Source organism: Grammomys surdaster, unplaced genomic scaffold, assembly GCF_004785775.1.
Source record: "Grammomys surdaster isolate TR1022 unplaced genomic scaffold, NIH_TR_1.0 126546, whole genome shotgun sequence".
NCBI lineage: Eukaryota > Metazoa > Chordata > Mammalia > Rodentia > Muridae > Grammomys > Grammomys surdaster.
This window is the reverse complement of record NW_021621338.1, coordinates 7,250,085-7,267,146: the sequence shown is the minus strand read 5'-3', so window position 1 is coordinate 7,267,146 and position 17,062 is coordinate 7,250,085. Positions and strand designations below refer to the sequence as shown.

Here is a 17,062-nt window from a genome sequence, read left to right as displayed (position 1 = left end):
AACCTCAAAATCCCCCTAAGTGACAGACTTCCTCCAACAAAGCCACATACTTCCTAATCTTTTCCAAACAGCTACTAGACCAGGGTGTGGGGGTGGGGACCAAGTATTTAAGTAGCAGAGACTTATGGGGGCATTCCATTCAAACCACTGAAGTGTGTGTGTGTGTGTATGTGTGTGTGTGTATGTGTGTGTGTGTATGTGTGTGTGTTTTGCATGTATGTGGGTGAACATGTACAGGGGCAGAGGGTTTGCATGTAGTCTGTGCATGTGTGGGGGCCAGAGGGTGACACTGGGTACCATCTGTTGATGTGCCTAATTTTTTGATTGGATTATTTAGCCTATATCTTCAAAATGTCAAGTATATACCAAAGTAAACAACAATTTAATATTTTTTCATCTCGCTGAACAAAGACAAGAAACACAGATACCAATATCGTTCAGTTTCAAGAGACACTCTGTGTAATAAGTGCCAGTAATTTTTAAAATTTTTATTTATTTTTTCTTTTCAAGGACTTTGTACATGAGCCTTACTCACATTTCTCCCCCTATCCTCTGACTCCTCTCACAACCATGGTCTCTTCTTTGTTTTTGAAACAAGCATTTAGTGTTGTTCATGTACACATGTGTCCAGGGCTGGCCACTTAGGACTGGACAACCTACATGGGAGTTTGTCCCTGGGAAGAAACTGATTTTTCCACTCTCTGCAGTCATGGACCACCTGTAATGGTGAAACCATGTGAGGTTTGCCTTGTCCACATTGGCATGTCAACTGGTAGTGTCATTACATTGGCATTGTTTAGGTAACTGTACTGTTGAGAGTTCATAGACGTATTTCCCTGGTCATGCCTAGGAGACGCTAGCTAGTAACAGGGGTCTGGCAATTGCCATTTTTCTGTCACTTCGAGTCTTGAGTGTAGGGGTTGCATTGCAGGCATATCAGTTGGTGTTTTGGGTACCCACAGGCCCTTGGTCTCTGCATTGTTTACCAACTGTGGATCTCTGTTAATAATCTACATGTGTTGCAAAAAGAAGCATTGTCGATAGTAATTGTTTTCTCTTAGTCTGGTGGATGGGAGGTCTTGGTAGCCATATATGACTGCATACTATGTCTAAAGACACACCGTTTTGTTATTTTCAACTAAACACTTTGCTGAAGACAGGCAATTAAGACTAGCAGTGAATATACACTGATAACTAGATGGATTTTTTTTTCAATCAGTACCTAAGCAAGTTTGGTCTTTGTAAAAATAGGAGCTGAGTTGTATAGAAAATGGGTATTTACCTAGCTCTTGGATACATATCCAAAAGATTGTAAGGCATAGAGTCTTAGAGTCTAAGACAATGTACCAGAGACATACATAGTTGTAACCCATGTTTACTGTTACACTCTTTGCAATAACAAGGAGATAAGCCCAGCTTAGATGGCCATGAACACATGAATGGATAAAGAAAATATAGGATTGAATTTTATGCAACCATGGAGAAAGATCAAATTTTGACTGTATTGTTGCACTCACTTATGAAACCTAGATTTTAAATTGCAATGTGTGAACATACATTTAAAAAAGGTGTTTGTTTTCATGAGTACTATAAGCATTCTTGTATTTAACTCCTTCTTGAGTTATACACTCTAATTATAAATGAACACAAATCCAGAAAATCTAAACACAAAAATTGTAGTTGAACGTCATACTTTTGGATTCCTGTAGCATATCCTGCATATATCTTCACACTTTAACTAGTGTCTCAAGCCTTGTAACTATTGACAACTAGGGCAGGATAATTCCCTGTGGGTAGAAACCATTCTGTGCACTGTAAGATATTTAACAGTGTCTCAGCCCCTATGTACAAATGCTAGTAACAGCCGCCTCATGTTCCAGTGGTACAATCACATTTTCTTCCTATCTTCATGGCCCCAGTGGGAAAGATCAACAACAATGGAGAGTTGTTGCTTTCTATTATTCTATCATATTCATGCAATGCTTACTAATGGTTTCTCTGCAATTACCATAATGAATTGATTTGGCACTTCTACACATATATTGGATACTATGTGACAAACCTATGATTTCTTTTAAGGAAAAAATCTTTATACCTGAAATTCTTTAATCATCATTAGTTGTTTTAAATGGATGAAAATGCTAAGGATTAGAGAGATTAAAAGATTTGTCCAAAGCAGTCAAGAGTTCAGGAGTATAGTGTAGCTTAACACACCATGGCTTCACTCCAGAGCCCACAGTTGCTTCCTGGGGCTAGACATATAATTAAAATAACTAGTGTTTGTGCCACTAAGATTCTCTTCAAAACAGGCAGCACCAACACAAACATTCCCCCTGCCCCATTTAAGGATGGAAGAATTGGAAAGCACCACGTACAGGAGTGACAGTTTCATAAGCAGAAGGACATGGAACTCTGTAAGGAAAACAAACAAACAAAAAAAGACGTGGAATAAGCCCTATTACTTCTGACTTCATTTATAATTAGATCAAATTCAGGTTTCCGCCAAACATTTTATTGTGTACTCTCCCAAGCTAAAGTGTCTCTGTTGGGGTGGCATCTAACAACTACTTTCTTAAAATCTTTCCAAGTCCCAGTACCTGCATTCAACTGGAGGTACGCTGTATCAGAACTGTGGGTATAATGCCAGAGAATCTGTATTGACTAGCACCCTGCAAATGGTTTAAAGCATTTTAGTATTGAGAATGACTGGAGAATATGTCAGAGCTGTCAAAGAAGACAGGCAGAGCTACATACAGTCCTGTGGTTTTGTTTTGGATCAGACCTTCTGTGAACCAGATTGGAATGGATAGGTCCCCAGAGCTTTTTGTCTTAGCAGTGGATTTTTATTCTCACCTTGCAAAAGGCTTGTAAAAGATCTTGCACCTGAAGATGTAGTTCGACTTTCAATAAAGCCACCCACAGTTGGACCCTCGGTAAGGCTTTTGAATGGAACAGCTGTGGACAGAGGCAAGCTGAGTCTATATTTACAATGCTCTGTGGGACTTAGTCTATGACAAATCCACTCTTACTCCTCTGAGAAATGCTTGGGTTTGTAAAATAGGAAACAGTCTACTTTATTATAGTTCTTCAAGCTGGGTGAAATTTAGGGTTGTTTATGAATCCCTTAGGAAGGATAAGACATCTCAAAGCATATTTCTCTTCCTTCTTCACCCATCTTTTTTAAAGTTGAAATAACATCACAACTTCAGTTCTTATGAGTTGGTACACCTTCCTAAGTACTAGTGTAAAGTCTATGGAAGCTAATTGCCAATAGAAATTACATGTTTTGAGAAAAGAATGGGAGGAGAGCAGCAAATTAATTCAAACCTAATTTGCATTCCTTTGCCAAGTTTGAATTGGGACCAATTTGCAAACGGAATTATCTCCCTAGCCTTGATGGAGTTTATAATAATGCTGGAAGTTTCTTAACTCATGGCAGTGCCTTTTTAATAAAGATGCATTCACAGCTGCAGTCTCAGTGCCTTGTAACATATTGCTAATAATTTGGCTAATAAGATTTTAAAGTTAATTAAAAGGAAAGGAAACCTCATAAAGTCTGGTGTAGTGCTTACTGGTTGGTATGTTAACAGGCTGACCAAGCAAAACTTCTAAGAGGGAAGAAAGCTAACACTTGTTCGTTAGTGATTTATTAATGATATTTTTGGTAAAAATCATTTCTCTATTCCTTTTAAAGCAAGTGATAAGCACTTAGCAAGAATAATTCCAGGCTTTTTATCATGTTTTTTCTTCCAAATTCTCCAACACAGCCAAGAAGCTGGCATTTAAGTATCTCAATATATTTTTTTATTTTAACACTTTTTATTATTATGCTTTTTTAGTTTGAGATTATAATAATATAGTAAAATAGCTTAGCCAGATTTTCAGAGACTGGCCTCCTTCAAGGGCGGCAACTGCTTGAACAACCATGGCATTTTGGCTTTGTGCTCTTGAGTGCGTAGCTTCAGAATGCACCACAGTGCTAGGCAGCTGATAAAAACAAGGCAAATGGCTAAAGCCCCAATTCCTGCCCACTCCTCATACGATTCATTGCAGATCGGATCCAGGATGACAACCCTTCAGTCAAGGACAGATCAACTCGGGTGGAGTTCACATGGACTATGGCAAGCCGTAGTTGTTGCACCAATTCGTCAAAGTTATCCGTCCACTTTCCTATAAGATACTGAGACAAATTTTAGACAGCTGCATGACTCACATTTTAAAATTTCACTGAGGTAATGCACAAGCCGGTGTATTTCCACTGACACCCCAGCTGTGCCAGTTCCATAAGCACATCCACTTGTTCAATTGGGAATTAATCTGTCTTTGGGTATCTAAGACTGTCGCTACATTGGCAGATAAATTATTCACAGCATGGGCAGTTTGCACAGTAATATTTAATGAAATGCCACTGCTGCCACTGCGGCAGCGGCCAACACTGCAATAGCAATTCAATAATTTGGGAGAAATCTAAAGAAAATTGAATAATTTGAGGAGCACTACCATGTATTACATAGGCTCCACAACCAGTTTTGGATCCATCAGTAAATATTAATCGTGTGTCCTTTAATGGGATGGTACTAGTGACTTTTGGAAAAATTGCAGGGTGTTCTTTCACAAATTGTAATATTGGATCTTTTGGTAAATGATTATCAATCATGCCAGAAACGGAACACCTCAAAATCGCCCAATCGTCCATAGTGGCACACAAGATCTCTTGTTGTTGAGCTGTGTAAGGTACAACGATCTTATGAGGCTCACATCCAAAACATTGAATGGTCTGTTGTAAACCTTGCAAGGCCAAGGCAGCCACAGCACTTGGATAATATTCCAAGATTTTTTCTGAGGATATTTTTGGATAAATCCATAATAAAGGTCCCCCTTGCCAGAGGACTCCAGTAGGTTGTTTTATAGTGGGCAATATGCATAATTCTAATATCATCATGGGAACTTTCCTATGTAATGAAGAGGTCTTCAGAGCTGTTTCTACTTCCTCTAAGGCTACTTGAGCTTCTGATGTCAAACTTCTAGGGGACATCAAATCAGGATTACCTGATAATATATCATATAAAGACTGTAACTGAGCATTAGAAAGCCCTAAACAGGGTCAAATCCATTGAATATTCCCTAACAATCTTTGAAAATCATTCAAGGTCCGCAACTCACTTTATGTATTTGAATTTTCTGTGGTCTTATTTCTTTGGCAGTAATAATAGATCCTAAATAATTGATCACTTTATCTGATTGTACCTTTTCTGGCACTATGCATAAACCAAATTTCCCTAATTTCTTTACCATTAATGCATAGGCCTCCTCCAAAACTAACTTACTCTTTGTGCATAATAAAATATCATCCATATAATGATAACAATAAACCTTTGGAAATTTCTCCCTAACCTCAATCAAGGCTTTGTCAACATAAAGTTGGCACATAGTCAGACTATTGGCCATGCCCTGGGGCAAGACAATCCATTCATATCTCTGATCTGGCCTGGCATGATTAATAGAAGGAAGTGTGAAAGCAAAACGCTTAGCATCCTGCCTATGCAGGGGAATGGAAAAGAGACAATCCTTAATATCTTATAGGAGTTAATAGCTTGCTGGCACTCCTTAGTACACTACTCAAAGATCAGTTGTTTAATCAATGGCATGGCAGCATCAGGGTCTCCAAAAATTCTACCTGCATCCTCCACTATTCTAGCCACGAAGTCAGCAAAAGGCTCAGGTGGCCCCTGAGTTATCTTAGTTAAGTTTCCTTGCACTTCTCCCCTATTGGGAAGAGCTTTCCACGCTCTGGTTCCTAAGTTATTTATTTGCTCATACACCTGCATTGGATAATTGATTTGTTGATTGGCAAATCTCCCTTGTCCCAGTAACATATCCTGATTCTAGGCTGGTTGCCCTGCAGCTGCGTTAGCAGCAGCTTGCTCAGCTGAGAATTCTATAAAAAATGCTTTCCAATCAAGATATTGGCCAGGAGTCAGGCAGGCTTTGGCCAAACTCATCCAGTCACTTGGGGTCATGCAATATCTGTGAAGAGATTCTATTTGCGCCACGACAAAGGCTGCGGTAGTACCGTAAACACGGACCCCTTCTGCGAGCCTTTGGATTATTTTAAACTCCAAGGGCTCATGTACCCTGTTTCCCCCCGCCCCATCCTGAAACATGGGAAAGCACTGTTGTGCTCTTGCTTTTTTCCAGGCTTCCAGGCAAAAGCTCCGGCCGTGAGATGCTTGCGTCTCAGGCACATAGGTTGATGGGTGCGGTAGACTCGGCAGCCCTGGAGTGGAAGGTTCCACATTAATTTCTGCCTTCTCTAGTCTTTTTACCAATTTATCTAACTCCTCCTCAGTATCGGCGTCCTCTCCCTCCTCATCTATCTCCTCTAGTTTCTCGGACCTCATTAACCTCTCCTGTTTTAGCTGTGCTAATGCCTTTGCTCCTTTTCTAAGTTCTCTCTGGCACTTCCCTTCCTTGTTTTGGATGCAACTACGCACCAATCTCCACAACGGACGGACGCTTCCTCTCAGTTCTCCTTGTTCCCATGCAAAATCAAGGTCTTTTCTAAGTCTATCTCAACTTGTAAGTGTCAGGTAACCCGACACGGCAAACCATGGGGCTACTTTGTCTATTTCCTGTAAAAATCTTTCTAATGTAGAGGATTTCATCTCCAGCCCTTTTGCCTTTAACAGCTCTTTCAGGGCAACAAAAATTGGGTGACTCTGTGTAGTTCCCATAATGGTGCTAACTCTGTCTGAAAAAGCCGGAACTTTATCGGCTACCTTCACTTTAGCGCTTTATCGTCTCTTCCGAGAACCTAACTTGTTCCATTTACTTGGGAGCTTTATAGTCTCTAAACCGAGAACCTTTGTCTGTCCCACCTACCTGGGTGCTTTATAGTCTCTAAACCGAGAACCTTTCTCTGTCCCACTTACCTGGGAACTTACCCAGTCGACTGCCCTGAATCCGCAAGAAGTTCTGAACACATCCCGAGGGGCAAATTAGGCTCCCCGTAAGGGCCACCACTTGCCGCTCCTCAGCATCCGACAAGCAGAATAAGGCAACAACAATAGTGTTCTTCTTCGAGCAGTTTATTCAGCAACCCTTGTATTGTAAGCTTCTTTCGTGCTGCCAGCAGCCACCCACACCACCACCTGCAGCCCCTTAAAGCTTTGCCGCGCTCCTATCAGTAACTGCCACGAGAACACTGGTAATTGGTCACTCTGTATGACATGAGGCAGGATGATCGGGCAACCACACCTCTTAGCGCAAGCTTTCCATATATGGAGTTGTTTTTCTCTCAAGCAGTGCCCAGTCATCCTGGCTGGCCTTTTGCCAAGCGCCATCTTATAATGGCACCGGTGGAGCCGCTTCCCACAGAGAAGACAATTTTTTTCCTTTTCAACTGAACATGCAGAGAGCTTCTTGGTTAGAGGTAGAAGACAGGTCTATTTCCAGCCAGGACCTGGCCTATCTTGAACTTGTACCTGCTGCCACAGTCTCTTTGAGTTCATATGTGCAACAATCCTGTTGTGTCTGAAGACACTGTTTCCTCTGCCTCTCAAGGGCTGGAATTAAAGACATGCACCACCATCTGGCTTAAGCTTTTTAACCTAGTTGAATGACCATCAATCTCTAAGTCCACTGGAAAATTATCTTCCAACCTGGTATAACCCAGTGTATAATTTGAAATGTTGAAATTATTTTCATTTTGGAATGTTCTAGTTAATTCTTCTGACCATTTCATCCAAACATTCCCACATATAAGCCACATCAGATTCAATTCTGGTAATTTTCAGTTTCATTATGATTCTTCAGTGACTGATATAAAAAACAATACTCATGACTGGAGGGGAAGAGCTTGAATTGGATTTTGATAATCCACCTTTGAAAATTCTATCTTTTGTTGTTGCTCTTTCATTTCCATTTAGTGATCACGAAATTGTCCATGGGGAACAAAGGAATTTACATAAAGACTTATGTCTACTTCTCAATGTGTGTGTGTGTGTGTGTGTGTGTGTGTGTGTTTGTGTTACTTTCCAACATCAGATTCTGATGTGGGCAGAATTCATTGCTACTCTAAAGACACAGTTGTTGTGAAAGGGCAACCAATTATCTTGCAGTGATCCTTCTCTTCTATAGTCATCAGCACATATGAACATTGAAGACACATTTATCCTAAAAATTTTGTAGGGAAGATAGTAACCAAATAGGTCATGGTTGTGAGTAACTGCAGTCATGATGGCAGGGATCTTCTGAGTTACCATGTGGAATAAATCTTGGTACTTTTCCACTAAGAAGAGAGGGAGATGATGTATTGATCTACTAACTCTCACCCTTCATTGATTAAGGATTGCTCTTAAGAGGCTTAGTTTGTTGACATTTCTGGTCCATTTGGTTCACAGGTTAAGAACACTCCTGGGGACAGGCTGAGGTATAGGTGTCTGAGGTTAGAAAGTACGGGAATTTATGAACTGTCTCATCAAGTTCAAAGTGACCTCTGGGGTCAACCAAAGAGCTGTATAAAAGGTTCTAGCAGCATCTATATTGATTCACCTTTTATATTTTTCAGAAATGCTCAGACCCTGCATTTCATTTATTGTGCCCTTTCTACTACAGACTGAGAGAGATGCCCATATAAGACCACCACCGAACACTTGATGTAAAGCATAGTCCCAGGACTACAGAAGATCACTGTGGGTCATGGTAGTGGAGGAAGGTTTACATTTGAAATGAAAATGAGGATATAACCTCCAAAGTTGATAAGGATTTAAAATAGAGGAGAAGAAAGGAGCAATGCATTCTGGGAGTAGGACATACCATGGGCAAAGGCTTGGGTATAAAAATATGAAAGGTGCAACCTGTGAGCTGATAGAGGAAATTAGAAGTCTAGAGTAGGAGCTCAAGTTGGAAAAGGATTAGGGGATATTTTTTCATAGACCTTAGGTTGAGACTAAATGTTCAGCCTTGACTTCAAGCCAAGACATTTCTTTCTATTTAATGGGACTAAATTTATATATAATTAAAATTGCTAGTCCCAGTTTAATGGAAAACATTACGTGCTCTTACAGGGTTTAATTTTAAAGCAACTACTTCCAGCCTTTTATATTCTGCCATTGTAGACATAAGAAATGATGCTAACATGCAGCACATATTTTATAGGTAGGATATTTCTAATTTTCTGTATGTTACTCCCCCCATCCCTTTCTCCTCTAGTTCAAGGGTATCTATCAAGAATGCAAGTTAGATAAAATTATGGCATTGTTACTGCCAAGAGCAATGTAACCAGTTAACAAGAAACAATTTATGAATATGGGCCTTCAGTTCTTATGGAGTAACAAGTTATTTGTAATAAACCTCAAAACTAGTGGTAAATACCAGTGTCTTTAACATGGCATCGCATATCTACTGCTTTAGAGCAAAGAATGCAAATGGGTGACCTGCAATCAGAAGCCACACATAGGCAGGCTTGAAATTGTCCCCAAATGTTGATCTTAAAGGGCAGAAGTAGAGGGGAGCTCTTTTTGACATAAAGGTGAAGGCAGCAAGGAATTCTGCTGAATTGAGCCTTGGGAGATGAGTCAACGTTTTTTGCCCACCTTTTTTCCTTTATTCCTATGAGCAAGCTGCAGCTGAAGGGCTGCTGACCCCCTGGAGCAGACTCTTGACTCATTTATCCTTTCAGGCTTTGTTCCTCTTCTTGCTTTATTCTATGATCTGTAGGCTTTGAGCACAAAATGCCATCCCTGGATCACAAAAGGCTGATGTTATTGCTGGAAGCAACCAAAGCTAGTTGGTGTTTGGTCTTGGAGTCTCGGAGCTTGACCCCTTTGGTTAATTGCTTTTTAAAAAAATTATTATTGTTTGTATTTTGTTCATAACAGAGTGTTGTTACACAATTTTGCTGTCCAGACTGGACTAGAACTCACTATGTAACCCAAATTATCCTTGAACTCAAGATCATCCTGCTTCAGCCTCCCAAATTTTAGGATTTAGATGAGTACCACCACCCCTTACTTAACTGCTAGATAACGCTGATTCAGGCTCCTTTATATAGGAGTCTTTGGCCATCAATGAAGGGTACTAAGCTTATTTTGTAGTTATAGAAATACACTGACAATTAACTAGATCTTAATCTGTCTAGATCTGCTAGATCTAATAGATCTGTTAGCTAGATCTATTAATGTGTCTGATTGTGAAAGTATTATGAGGAAGGCAAAGCAGGGTTAGAAAAGAGCCAGGAGGCATGATCTTTGCAGAGGGTAGAGGAAGGCCTCTCTGAAGGGAAGTCCTGCAGGACCAACAATATTCAGAGAAAATCTGAAGGGTAGTATTTGAGGCTGAAGAGTAATGGGATTTAAATAAGGAGAACCTTTTAGAGTGAAAAGACAGGGAAAAGACAAATGCATGAACATATGTAAAATGACCTTAAGCTGGAGCACATGACTTGCTTGTCTTGGTGATCTTGTTCTAGCATGAAGTTCAGAAGAGACGCTACTGGATACTGAGCTGTCTAGTCTTTTCTTCTTTTCTCACCTTCTCCCTTCTCTGTGGAGCATACCCCACCCCAGGAGGTGTTCCCAGGTTAAAGCAGAGAACGGATTCTCCTCATTCATCTTGCTAAGCAGAGCTAGGAGAGTGATTTACTGTTGCAAGTAGACTGAGCTTCAAGTGTAGGTCAAGTGGGTCCTTCCTTGAAGGTGGTGACTTAGACTGTTTTAGTATAAAACTCTTCAATATGTTTCATTCTCTATTCACTGAGCAAGATTTGGGTTTGCAGATGGGGGAAACTATTTATAGCAGTTACCCTTTTACTGTAAAGTATAATCAGTCTCTAAGATCTCCTGGTTTGGAAGTTCTCTTTTGATTTTTTTTACCATTAGTTAATATTGTGACCCGGTTCTACAGACGTGCTCTGAGGAGTAAAGAACTGTGCCCCAGATAGACTAGTTGGTTCAATGGGTAAAGTCACTTATCAAGAAAGCCTAACAACCAGGATTTGGTTCCCAGAACACATGGTAGAAGGTGAGAACCAAATCCTGAAAGTTGTCATCTGACCTCCCACACATGCTATGATAGGTTTGTGGTTTGTGTGCACACATACACACACACAAACACACACACACACACACACACACAGTATTACATCAAAATAAAGAATTCTGCACCTTACACTCAATCAATTGAAAATTATCATCTTTAATTATTGTGGTAGTTATCAATTGGGTTCATTTTGATTACATCTTTTGGAGAAAGAATAAAAATGGAATCAGATTGTCTAGGCTCTTCAAGGTCTACAGTTTAAATTGGGAACTCAGCTGCCCTTTGAAAGTTGTATTAGTCTATCTTAGTTTGCTTTCTATTGCTATAGTCAACATAGCCAAAAGCAACAAGGGGAGAAAAGGACTGATCTAGTCTCACAGGCTCCAGTCCATCACAAGGGAAAGTCAAAGCAGGAACTGAAGCAGAGACTACAGAGGAACACTACATATTGGATTGTTCCCCATGATATGTTAATTTTGCTTTCTTATAACACACAGGGCCATCTATCTGCATTACTCAGATTGGTATGGACACTCCCACATCAATCAATAATTAAGAAAATTCCTACCCACAGGGCAATCTCTGTCATTCTACCAAATAACCCTAGCTTATGTCAAGTTGACAAAAAGCTAACCAGTATAGCTCCTTTGGGGCCCACTACCTATGAGAGAAAGAGAGAGAGGAAGAGAGAGAGAAGGAGAGAGAGAGAGAGAGACAGAGACAGAGACAGAGTCAGAGACAGAGAGGCAGAGAGAGAACATTTCAGAGGCAAATAAAGAATAGTCACTGTCCTTTAGAAACACAAATCCCATTTGTTTTTCTTTTTGTACCATTCCCCTGCTATTCTACAGTGAACTGTTCCGTAATGATGACCTTTCTCACACTACTGGGTAGCAGTCGACATGAATGTGTAGATGGGAGATTAATGCTTTTACCTCCAGCTTCAGTTCTCCAGACTACCTTAAATTTATAACTGATATTGCCAAGAGGAAAATGTACATCAAGAATACATAATAAAGCAAGTGAGCTGAGCTAGGTTAGGTCACAATAGGTCAGCATAGAGAAGTACAAGAAAGGATTTGAATACCCTGAATGAGTGGGCAGATCATGAGGAAGCCTGTCTTGACAAGGTAGTGAGGGAGGGAAGGTCACTTGTCTACTGATGGGAGGTGGCCATGGCTTTGGCAAATGACTCCCCAATGGCTTTTGAGGACTGACAAATGATTTACAACCTCTTTGAAGTCATACAGACTATGCCCCAAGCACTATATATTGCTCAGAAAAAAGTGTTAACATGTCACCAAGATTTTAATAAGAAGCAATTGTAAATAAATGGACAATAATGAAATAGAGAAATACTCATAGTCAACCTATACTTGAAGCACCTTGAACCAACATGGCCAGTTTATAATTATATCACGTGCTATAATTAGATGCATGATTGTTTAGAACTTTTCAAAATCCAGTCTCAGAGGACTCTCTAATGGCTGGAAAACACTTGAACTGCTCAGTGTCTTTAGTCGTCACAGAAATGCAAATCAAAAGGTCTCTTAGATTCCACCTTATACCCATCAGAATAGCTAAGGTCAAAAATTCAAGTAACAGCACATGCTGTCAAGGCTATGGAACAAGGGGACCACTCCTCCATTGCTGACGGGAATGCCAACTTGGACAACCACTTTGGTAATCAATTTGGCTGTGCAGGATAACAAAGCTACAATTTACAGACTCAAAGAAGACAAACAACCAGGAAGTGACTCGTACTCAGAAGAGGAAATTAAATAGACATTGGAGCTGGGTGGAGGGATGGAGCTGGGTGGAGGAGGAGTTGGGGAGGGGAACAGGGCAGAGGCATCAGGAATAGGGAAAGCAGGGGAGAGAGAAGGAAAATTTGGTGGGGGTGTTGGGGGTAGCATCTCTAGGATGTGCTAGAGACCTGGAATGGGGGGAGGCAGAAGGGAAGATTTTCAATCCTTTGGTTGGCTGACTCAATTTTCCTTCCCAAGTTTAAGTTTAAGGTCCAGACAAAAGAGCTCACTGCTTATCACTCTTCCTTTTCCAGTTGCAGGACAGTACTTAGTAAGGAGTGGACTGCATGCACCTGTGCTATATATCAAACCCGTAAAAAACAAGGGTCAAGTGACTGTTCTTGTTTCCTGAACATTTGTTTCATTTTGTGCCTCTCTCACCTGCCACCTGTGTATCCTGGAGGATTCTTGTTCACGCTGCACCTCAGCTTTAGAAATATTTTACTGAATATTCATGACAACTTTTTCCCAGTTTATAAACGTAAACGTTTTCTCTATTTGATCCCATGTAAGTGTGTGGATATTTCATTCTGAATGTCACCGCCAGCCAGGAAAGAGTAAGATCGGTAATAGAGTTGGGTAATTGGCACAAAGGGTGTTTATTCTAAGGACTGGACATTTTCTAAGCCGGCGCCTACCACTTTGTGTAATTCTTCAGGGTGTTTCTAGGCATTTTATCAAGATGGATGGATTGATTAAGCAGCCTGCTTGGTATGTGTGCAACAAATAGTGAGTGTGAAAATGGCCAGGGATGGAGACACTCATGCCTAGGATTTCCAGCCCTAACTGACATGAAAAAAATCAGTTCCTTAAAATAGAGGTGTCCTAGCACATCATTGTTCAAATCAGCTCTATGCTAAATCAAAGTGAAAGCCAGGGCCTCCTGCTTAGTCCTTTCTAATGAAATGTTTTTGTAAGCACAAAATTTTCCCATTACAACAGGGAAGCATATTTTGGCTTCCTATGAGAGCTACCTTGAAAAAATTACACAAAGCCATAGGCAGAAACACAGCACCAGCTTAGAAAATGTCCAGTCCTTAGAATAACCTCCCCCCGCCGTGCCAATTACTCAACTCTGTTATGGGTTCCCACCCTGTTTCCTGTCTTGTGAGTGACATCCAGAATAAAATATCCACACACTTAACATGAGACCAAATAGAGAAAACCTTTACATTTATAAACTGGGAAAAAGTAATTATCTAATTACAACAGGAAATCACATTCTAGCTTACTATGAAACCCTCTGAACCCATTCATTTGAAAGAACTCTCATAGAATGATTTTGCCCAAAAAATTAGTTTCTAGAACTTCAAATGTGTAGTCTTTTTCTATGATTGGGGGTGGGGGTGGAGTAAGTGGTTTCTTTTATAAAGAATGAATGCACCAGCCAGCCTAAAACTCTGGGAAATATAAAAATTCCAGATGCTGCTTTCATGAATTTCATATTTTTGATAGAGAAAAAAATGTCACACAAAAAAATCTGTGAGATAGCCGATAAATCTCTGAGTTCGAGGGCAGCCTCGTCTACTGAGCTAGTTCCTGGAGAGCCAGGGTTATACAGGGAAACTCTCTCTGTCTTAGAAAACTAACCAGATAGATAGATAGATAGATAGATAGATAGATAGATGGATGGATGGATGGATGGATGGATGGATGGATGGATGGATGGATACATAGACAGACAGACAGACAGACAGACAGACAGACAGACAGACAGACGAAGCCTTACCTGGAAGGCAAGATACCATGATCAAGAAGATGATGATTTTCCCAGGGGAAGGCTTATTCATTGCAACTCAAATGTGCTGACTCCTGCAATTTCCTCAAGTTTGGGAAACATGACTGAATAATCTGTGGAAGTGGGAGACTGCATTCATGCTCTTCCCAGTGGGGGAATCTTTGAGGTGACACTGTAATTAGGTGTCTGAGTGGATCCCATAGCTTTCTGGAGGGCAGAGATACAATGTGATTAAAATGCTAAGAAAAAGTTGTTTTAAAAAGTTGTGATTTGATGATCGAACAAGATCCAGAAAGGAGAGAACACAAGATGGATTGGGGCTATGGCACACCGAAAGAGGAACAAGAGGAAACGGATTGAGAACTCAATTCAATAAGCAATGATGGAGTGATCGGGTGCCTCCTGAGAAACATGGCACTATATCCCCAGATTTTGGCTGTCCCAAAGCTTACTTTCCAGGATGATAAAGGAGCAGCACAAAGAAAAAAAGAGAAGATAAACAAAACTAATTTATTTAGCAAATTTTATTTAAGGGAATGAATAGGTACTATGGTAGAGAGAGGAAGAGAATGTGGGGCAGGTATGTGTTCAGTATTTCCCAACTTTAATGCACATGTGAATTTCCCAGGATCTTATTAAGACATAGATTCTGATTTAATGTATAAAATGGACTGAAAGTTTGCATTAAGGAAAAAAAAAAACCTCAGATGGCATATATGCCCTTCTTCACCCAACCCAGTAGGTACGGCTTTATAGAACAAGTTCTGAGGGCCCAGATAAAAGGATAGGCAGGACACAGGCTTCCTGGTGGGGTTGGGTAGGTAGGAAGCATACAGAGGCAGCTCTGGGTCATACTGGGGTGGGGTCTAGAATACCCAAGTAGGAGTCAGGACTTCATCAGTGAGGTTCATGCTCAAGATGAGTTTTGTCAGTTATGTAGATGGAGCCACACCAAGCTTACTAACCCACTGTCTGGTCAAAGCATATGCAGAAAAAGATGCTGGTACTGCATAGCAGAGATCTGGACTTAGAAAATAAAGGATCAAAGAAACCGGACTGCAAGAATCCTAGTAATCCTCAATGAGCCCCCATTGATAGGAAGGAAAGGGCAAACAGGATCAACGTCTAAACAGAAAGTGGAGAAATTTTTTTGTTGTTGTTTTTAGCTCTCGTGGGATTGCATTAGGGAAGAGAAATTCTGTGAAAAACTCCAACAGGAGTGAGCACCTGTGACAGAGATTCACATGCACATTCTGACCCAGAATTTAAGATTTTTAAATGCAGCCTCAAGAGTCTTAAATGAGTATATATATAATTCTATTTAGGGCAAGATATGGGAAAAGATGAGCTGAATTTGGGAGAATTTGATGAGGAGAGTCATGTAAGAGCTGGAAGGGCCTGGGAAAACTCGGGGAAGATGAAAGAGGCACTGGGAATAGTCCTTGTTCTTGTGCACAGATGCTGTGTGATGAGACACTGGCAATGTCACTGCCATCAGTTTCCACCACTCTGTAACCCTTCTTCCACCGACGTTCTCTGCTGGACCACAGTTTTGAGGGTTGGTTGCCAAGTCTTTCCACCTAGGGAAGGATTACATCTCCATATGTAGAGGAGAGAAAAGTGACAAGAAGGCACAGTGCTAGGAGGACAATCCATTGGTCTGACACAAGTATGGTGGTCCCAGGAAGAAATGTAGTACACCATTGCCATATATCACTGGGGTGTGGGGCATGGGTGACAGGACAGCATCCCTTTGTGACTCCTTAGAGTACAGAAACCAAGTCCTGGGCACACGGAGGCAAGTTCAGAAGAACCCAGGTTTTCTTGGTGCTCAGTGTATCATTCTTTTATTCAGTCAAGGTGAACTAGTGTTAAATGTGGAGGCTATATACAACATACCTTGCTGTGAGTGGGTGGGAACCCTGGCTCTTGCATTCATTGACATTAGCTTTGAACTTATGTCAATGCTTTGGTACATAAGGTGACATTCTTATGTTTACAGAATTCCATATGTCATAAATATGAGAAAGCTCTCAATGCATAATGCGGGCAGTTCCACACATAAATACTAGGTGGCAGCCCAACACTGCCTTTGGATAACGGAGGCATCTTGTCTGATTCTCTACCCAGCACTTTAATGGAAAAATTTTTGATGTTTTAAGAAGGGCTTCAGTGGGAAGGTTTACAGAAATAAATAAATGATGCTGATGACACATTTGTTAACTGCCTTTTTCCAAACCACTTTTTAAATTACAGATTATACATGCAATTTAATGAGATGGTAAAAACTTAAGGGAACGGAAAAATAGGCAGAGGATGTAAATAGCTATTTTATAGGAGTAATGAATAAGACAATGGCCATATGCGGTGTTTAACTTCTTGGGAGAAGAGAAATTAAAATTATGTAAGTATCATTTTATCACCCTTTGATCTGATAGAAACATTTCTCTGAGTTCTAACCTAGAGAAAAATTAGA

The 17,062-nt window shown here is 40.5% G+C and overlaps 1 non-coding gene across 1 annotated transcript; it reads left to right on the top strand.

The window, feature by feature from the left end:
- The first annotated feature begins 14,569 nt into the window (after positions 1-14,569).
- On the top strand, positions 14,570-14,736 carry LOC114615079. The gene has a single exon (XR_003710423.1). It is a non-coding gene; the product is annotated as a U1 spliceosomal RNA (small nuclear RNA).
- The last annotated feature ends 2,326 nt before the right edge of the window (positions 14,737-17,062 follow it).